Source organism: Coregonus lavaretus (assembly GCF_964263955.1).
Source record: "Coregonus lavaretus genome assembly, contig: HAP1_SCAFFOLD_334, whole genome shotgun sequence".
Classification (NCBI taxonomy): domain Eukaryota; kingdom Metazoa; phylum Chordata; class Actinopteri; order Salmoniformes; family Salmonidae; genus Coregonus; species Coregonus lavaretus.
Genome location: NW_028160098.1, coordinates 308,037 through 316,764, shown reverse-complemented (window position 1 = coordinate 316,764; position 8,728 = coordinate 308,037). Strand labels below are relative to the sequence as shown.

At 40.2% G+C, this 8,728-nt stretch overlaps 1 protein-coding gene across 1 annotated transcript in view; it reads right to left on the bottom strand.

Moving 5' to 3' along the window:
• Positions 1–8,728, bottom strand: part of LOC311122154 (uncharacterized protein) — a gene marked incomplete at both ends in the record, with an annotated part of 314,006 nt that overhangs the window by 191,833 nt on the left and 113,445 nt on the right. The window lies entirely within an intron of this gene.

Sequence of the window (8,728 nt, the reverse complement as noted above, 5' to 3'; positions counted from 1 at the left end):
TGTTAGGTTTTTCCCCAGTGTTCCTAATTGAAAATCCATTAACAATGAATCAAAAACAAATTATATTCCAGTTGTGTTTAGACAACTTCATGGCTGACATCCCCCAGTTCTGTTAAGACCCATTGAACTGGGTTACATTTTAAATGGTCTCTTTTATTGATAGTTCATACTGGGCCTATCTGTGGTTAACCATACTTGAGGGTTTCTTTCTGCACACATATTCCCTCATCTCCAGAACTTGACCTGATGTCCCGTCTCTCTCTCTCTCTCTCTCTCTCTCTCTCTCTCTCTCTCTCTCTCCTCTCTCTCTCTCTCTCTCTCTCTCTCTCTCTCTCTCTCTCTCTCTCTCTCTCTCTCTCTCTCTCTCTCTCTCTCTCTCTCTCTCTCCATCAAACTGTATAGAAAGCAGACAACCTCAATATGGTTTCATTCCTGTAGTTATCAGGACACATGGGGTGTGGAACTATTATCTCCTTTCTAAGTTTGAACTTGTCCACTTCCCTTCATGGATTTAAAAGGAAATGACTGATATATGTAAACTCCCTCTACCCCATGCCAACACCAATCCAATGCTTTTACATTTGAGAGGAGTAGTGAAGGAATGATACACTTCAGGAGGAAGGAGAGATTATTGGGACACACCCATGGAGTGATGATAGAGGGATGTGAAAGAGGAGAGAGGTAATGGTTGGACTTGACTTATTTATTCTCTCATTAGACTTATTCTGTTTCAATAACATAATTGCATAACACAAAATAAGTACATTTAAGGAAGTATCCATGTATTATAGATTTTATAATCACTTTTGTACTATTTTCACAAGTATGTGGTAAAATCTCACAACTCTTAATACAAAACTCAAAACAGATCATCAAAAAGGCAGTTTTTTCAAAATGTTAAGCACATTTTCAATTGACTAAGTGCAACACACAAAGGAAGTATCCTTGTATTATATCTTAATATGTGAAATGCTCACTTCCTCCCATAAGAATCAGTAGTTGGTAAATCACACCAGATGACTTATGAGTTATAAATGTTATTACTGTGGAGTCACCATGATCTGATTACCGTGGTGTGAGTGTGTTAGTCTTTGATTAGTTTAGTCATCAAGGCTGAGAGGATGTATCTATTTGAAAGGGTGTCCTGCTCTTTGATCAGACCAAATGGTTGTAAAGTCCTCAAGACAATATAATGGTTGTCAGGCAGTGGAGTCTGGTGGGAGGAGCTATAGCAGGACAGGCTCATTGTGATGTCTGGAATGGAATAAATGGAACTCAGTCAAACATGTGGTTTCATATGTTTGTGGTTGATACGTTCCATTGATTCCATTCCAGCCATTACAATGAGCCCGTCCTCCTATAGCTCCTCCCACCAGCCTCCTCTGGTGTCAGACCTGCATGGTGCCTCAGAGTCTGTGTAGGAACTGTGAGGTGGGTGTGTTGGGAACATTATTCCCTATTTTTCATAGTTCCACAATCTATTAATAGCCAGAGATGTGAATTAAACATTCTGCCAATCATGGTTATTTTATTTATAACCAGAGAATTGGGCTGATTCAAACAAGACAAACATGCTTATTTTTAAAGTAAGGACATGTGCAAGAAAGGTTACTTGTCAAACTAAAATAACCAACACCCTTTCTTGTGATGGGTTGTAATATATATAAAAATATGATAATATATTTCCATTCACATTGTGTGTGTGTGGTCCCAGGTGTGAGGGGCTTGTTGTGATCCTGGGGGTAGTGCATTGGGCTGTACACTGACTGTATGCCTTCTTAATATTGAGTTGCATCGGGTGGGGGGCTGTTGAAACTGTTTTGAATGGGGTGTGTTTTGGGGTCAGGGGGTGAAATCAAACATTGTATTCAAACTGGTTAGGGGTAGACTTAGACCCCCCAGAACATTCACACCTGGTCCTTTGTTGCAGGATTTGTTTTAGACATGTTTGTACATTAATTTCTTACATTTCCATTCCCAGGTTGAATGTCAATAAGAAGTCATATAATTGTATGTATGACTTTACAATGTCCAGCTACATTATACTCCACATAGCTTTATAGGAAGCAGACTTTACAATGTCCAGCTACATTATACACCACATAGCTTTATAGGAAGCAGACTTTACAATATCCAGCTACATTATACTCCACATAGCTTTATAGGAAGCAGACTTTACAATGTCCAGCTACATTATACTCCACATAGCTTTATAGGAAGCAGACTTTACAATGTCCAGCTACATTATACTTCACATAGCTTTATAGGAAGCAGACTTTACAATATCCAGCTACATTATACTCCACATAGCTTTATAGGAAGCAGACTTGACAATGTCCAGCTACATTATACACCACATAGCTTTATAGGAAGCAGACTTTACAATGTTCAGCTACATTATACTCCACATAGCTTTATAGGAAGCAGACTTGACAATGTCCAGCTACATTATACACCACATAGCTTTATAGGAAGCAGACTTTACAATGTCCAGCTACATTATACTCCACATAGCTTTATAGGAAGCAGACTTTACAATGTCCAGCTACATTATACTCCACATAGCTTTATAGGAAGCAGACTTTACAATGTCCAGCTACATTATACTCCACATAGCTTTATAGGAAGCAGACTTTACAATGTCCAGCTACATTATACTCCACATAGCTTTATAGGAAGCAGACTTTACAATGTCCAGCTACATTATACTCCACATAGCTTTATAGGAAGCAGACTTTACAATGTCCAGCTACATTATACACCACATAGCTTTATAGGAAGCAGACTTTACAATGTCCAGCTACTTTATACACCACACAGCTTTATAGGAAGCAGACTTTACAATGTCCAGCTACATTATACTCCACATAGCTTTATAGGAAGCAGACTTTACAATGTCCAGCTACATTATACTCCACATAGCTTTATAGGAAGCAGACTTTACAATGTCCAGCTACATTATACACCACATAGCTTTATAGGAAGCAGACTTTACAATGTCCAGCTATATTATACTCCACATAGCTTTAAAGGAAGCAGACTTTACAATGTCCAGCTACATTATACTCCACATAGCTTTATAGGAAGCAGACTTTACAATGTCCAGCTACATTATACTCCACATAGCTTTATAGGAAGCAGACTTGACAATGTCCATCTACATTACACACCACATAGCATTTATAGGAAGCAGTTCCTAATCTACTGAAACTTCTTCATGGCCAAGTTGTTTTATTGAATAATTTTGACCCACCCTTGGTTTTTGAATTTATTCAACTATGAATTTGGCTCTATACTCCAGCATTTTAGATTTGATATTAAATGTTTTATATGAGGCGACAGTACAGAATGTCACCTTTTATTTGAGGGTATTTTCATTAATGTCTGTTTTACTGTTTAGAAATGAATATACTGTATTTATCCAGGCCCTCCATATGTAAGTTTCATAAGTATTTGGACAAATTAACTTATAGTGTATTACACTTTGTCAAAAGTTTAGTATTTGGTCCCATATTCTTAGCAGGCTATGACTACATCAAGCTTGGGACTCTTGTTGGATGCATTTGCAGTGTGTTTCGGTTGTGTTTCAGATGATGTTGTACCCAATAGAATTGAATGGTAAATAATGTATTGTGTCATTTTGGAGCCACTTAAACATATTATGTTCTTATTTACAATACAAGTGACTCCAAAATGATTCAATACGTAATTTACCATTCAATTCTATTGGGATATTGTTTATAGATGAGGATATAGTTTTTATGCAGATTTTTGAATATTCGCATGAAAATCTGTTTCCATTTGACTGGCGTCAGATTTTCATGTGAATATTGTAAAATCTTCATAAAATCATGTGCATTTTACCAGCAGAGATGTTTCCATCAAATTGACATGTTGAAGATAAATGGCTGTGCGTGATGACGTAATGCACATACAAATATATATTTTTGAAAATACTAATATATTTTTGCAGTTAAATTCCCATGTACCGGTTAAAAAAGTTATGTTAAATGGGTTTCCATCACATTTTCAACTCTACCGATGGTTTTGTCAGATGTTTTGGGGGCATTATATAGCGAACGTGCCGACACTGGAAAGGCTGCCTACATGATGACATTATTATGGACAAAAAGACCCTCCATATTTATTGGAAAGGAGCATCAAGCTCTTCACTGTGAACTTTCACCACCCTGTGAAGTTCAGCATAACTTATTTCATCTGTAGCTTAATAAACTGCATGGTTTCCCGAGTTGTAGTGGGAGGACCACATCACATAACATTGTGTGACTCCAAGTTTACTTTATAATGATGGTTATTATATCAGTATTTTTGCATTAAGCGTTTCCACTGCCATTTCTCGCTTAATTAATTCTACAGAGGTATTTGCACCCCACTGCATCCACATGTTTCTTTACAATTTATGATCATTTTACATGACTGAAAATGAAATAAAACTTTTGATTTTACATATTCATCATTCACCACTGTGGCTTCTGAATAGGTCACTGTACATTTATGGAACCTTTAAAACGTTGTAATGTTTTACCACAACCTTATATTTGGTTACACATCACTATGGCTTCCATCCCTATATACCTCAGTGCATCCATCCAGGACTAACGTCTCCAAACAGATCTAAAATGCCTCCCCCACCACTCAGACTTTCAAAGAAATTAAAGTTATCTCTGATACTCTGCTGTGTAGTTTATTGTATGGACATTGCAGAGGCCCTTTTAAAATATCCACTCTGCTGTCTGAATCTACCAAAGGATCCAGTTACTATTCCCTGTGGACACAGCTGTATGCAACGTCATCTTCCTAGCTTGACTTCCATCCCAAAAAACCTGTAGAGACAGAGTACACAGTCAAGAGGAAGCCACTCCCTGTCCTCTGGTGTAGAGTTCCATGAAACAGAAAGTCATCTTTGACACCCTGTTGCTCAACCTTCAGGTGAAAGCACTAAAATGTCTGACAATCTAGAACTGTTCTGTTGCTCCGTCTGTCTGGATCCACTGAAGGATCCGGTGACTACTGCCTGTGGACACAGCTACTGTATGGGCTGTATTAAAGAAAGCTGGGATCAGGATGATCTGAAAGGTGTCTACACCTGTCCCCACACTCTAAAAAATGCTGGGTTGTTTGGTTGACCCAAATGTTGGGTTGCAGGCGTTGGGTCACTTAGTTGGGTTGTTTTCTTTAAAAACTGCTGGGTTATGGATGCTGGGTGTTGGGTTATTGTTGCTTGGTTATTGAGATATGACCCAGCAGGTCAGATCAGAAGACTGGAGGCATAGTTTAGTAGGGGTGTGGCTTTCAGATAGTTATTTCTAGCCACCCATGAGAGTAAATATAATTCCTGTTCATCTAGTCTGTTGCGTAGTTAGCACATGTTAAGGTTGAACATTGACATTTTTTTAGCTTCAATTATGCTTATAGAGTTTCCTAAAAGTCCACGTATGTCTCATTGTTGGGCTATAATACAGTGGTATACCTTATTATAATATGTAATAAATACTCTACATATTATAGAATAATTTAATAAGGAAAAATTGAGTTTACAGTATGTAAATGCCTTAAAATAACCTACAGTAAGGATGACATTAAAACAGACCCAGTTGCAAGGTCAACCAAGCATTAAATTAAAACAGACCCAGTTGCTAGGTCAACCAAGCATGACATTAAAACAGACCCAGTTGCTAGGTCAACCAAGCATGACATTAAAACAGACCCAGTTGCTAGGTCAACCAAGCATGACATTAAAACAGACCCAGTTGCTAGGTCAACCAAGCATGACATTAAAACAGACCCAGTTACTAGGTCAACCAAGCATGACATTAAAACAGACCCAGTTGCTAGGTCAACCAAGCATGACATTAAAACAGACCCAGTTGCTAGGTCAACCAAGCATGACATTAAAACAGACCCAGTTGCTAGGTCAACCAAGCATGACATTAAAACAGACCCAGTTGCTAGGTCAACCAAGCATGACATTAAAACAGACCCAGTTACTAGGTCAACCAAGCATGACATTAAAACAGACCCAGTTGCTAGGTCAACCAAGCATGACATTAAAACAGACCCAGTTGCTAGGTCAACCAAGCATGACATTAAAACAGACCCAGTTGCTAGGTCAACCAAGCATGACATTAAAACAGACCCAGTTGCTAGGTCAACCAAGCATGAGAGTAACAAATACCCAACTGATGGTTAAATTAACCCGTGTTCTGTTAATACTAACAACCCAACATATTGGGTTATTCACGCAACCAAACTGTCTGGGTCAAAATAACCCAACATGTTCTTTCCACTACTTAGCCTGCGCTGGGGTACTAAATAAACCAGATTGAGTGCAGTGCAGACATACCTTCACCCCAAGACCTATTCTGAACAGGAGTGCTGTGCTCGCCTAAGTGGTGGAGAAACTGAAGAAGACAGGACTCCAAGCTGCTTCTCCTGCTCACTGTCATGCTGGACCTTTAGATGTGGGGTGTGACATCCTCAGTGCAGAGAGACCTTCACTCCAAGACCTAATCTGAGGATAAATAACATGTTGGCTGAAGTGGTGGAGAAACTGAAGAAGACAGGACTCCAGGCTGCTCCCCCTCCTGCTCTGTGCTATGCTGGACCTGGGGATGTGGCGTGTGATTTCTGCACTGGGACCAGAAAGCAGAAAGCCCTCATGTCCTGTCTGGTGTGTCTGGCCTCTTACTGTGAGACTCACCTCCAACCTCACTATGAATTTCCTGCTTTGAAGAAGCACCAGCTGGTCAAAGCCACCGTACAGCTATAGGATCAGCTTTAACATTGCAGATATATTGGGGGTTCTATCTGTGTAATTGTCTGCATCATTTCCAATCCCCCATATATATGTTTTGTAAATATTATTTTAAATATATTTTCCTTCTTTGTTATTTTCCCCTAACCCTACCACCCCTCCTAAACTAATGGACAACAATACTGAGGCTTCCACTTCCAGCTTATAAATGTACATACTACATACATTTCACAGACAGTACATTTTACATTAGTTATCTTTTGTTTGTTTTTAGTCCCCGCCTTCAGCTACCCGAAGCCCCTCCCATCTATCTCTGAAGACCATCCAGTTTTGATTTCTAGCTGCCATACAGTGCATTCGGAAAGTATTCAGACCCTTTCAACATTTTATTACGTTACAGCCTTATTCTAAAATTGATTAAAAAAAAAATAATCCTCATCACTCTACCCACAATACCACATAATGACAAAGCGAAAACAGGTTTTTATTTTATACACTTATTGAAAATACAAGACAGAAATACCTTATTTACATAATTATTCAGACCCTTTGCTATTCAGACCCTTAGCTCAGGTGCATCCTGTTTCCATTGATCATCCTTGAGATGTTTCTACAACTTGATTGGAGTCCACCTGTGGTAAATTCAATTGATTGGACATGATTTGTAAAGGCACACAGCTGTCTATATAAGGTCCCACAGTTGACAGTGCATGTCAGAGCAAAAACCAAGCCATGAGGGTGAAGGAATTGTCCGTAGAGCCCTGAGACAGGATTGTGTTGAGGCACAGATCTGGGGAAGGGTCCCAAAACATTTCTGCAACATTGAAGGTCCCCAAGATCACAATGGCCTCCATCATTCTTAAATGGAAGAAGTTTGTAACCACCAAGACTCTTCCTAGAGCTGGCCGCCTGGCCAAACTGTCACGATCGTCTACCAATGAGGAGGACCAAGGCGCAGCGTTGAAAGCGAACATATTTATTAAATTGGAATGATCACACGATCAAAACAACAGGCGATAACGTGATGTCTACGGTTATACACAAACCAAAATAGAACAAAATCCCACAAACCCGAATGAAAAACAGACAGTTTAAATATGGCTCCCAATCAGAGACAACCCACGACAGCTGACACTCGTTGCCTCTGATTGGGAGTCACTCTGGCCAACATAGAAATAAACACCCATAGAAACAAAACCCATAGATCTACACACCCTGGCTCAACATAACAGTGTCCCCAGAGCCAGGGCGTGACACAAACTGAGCATCGGGGGAGAAGGGCCTTGGTCAGGGAAGTGACCAAGAACCCGATGGTAACTCTGACAGAGCTCCAGAGTTCCTCTGTGGAGATGGGAGAAACTTCCAGAAGGACAACCACCTCTGCAGCACTCCACCAATTAGGCCTTTATTGTATAGTGGCCAGACGGAAGCCACTCCTCAGTAAAAGACACATGACAGCCCACTTGGAGTTTGCCAAAAGGATCCTAAAGTACTCTCAGACCATGAGAAATAAGATTCTCTGGTCTGATGAAACCAAGATTGAACTCTTTGGCCTGAATGCCAAGCGTCACGTCTGTGGAAAACATGGCACCATCCCTATAGTGAAGCATGGTGGTGGCAGCATCAGGCTGTGGGGATGTTTTTCAGAGGCACGGACTGGGAGAATAGCCAGGATCGAGGGAAAAATGAACAGAGCAAAGTACAGAGAGATCCTTGATGAAAACCTGCTTCAGAGCGCTCAGGATCTCAGACTGGGGCGAAGGTTCAACTTCCAACAAGACAACAACCCTAAGCACACAGCCAAGACGCAGGAGTGGCTTCGGGACAAGTCTCTGAATGTCCTTGAGTGGTCCAGCCAGATCCTGGAGTTGAACCCGATCTACCATCTCTGGAGAGACCTGAAAATAGCTGTGCAGCACTGATAGCAACAACAACCACGGCAGAAAAGTTGGC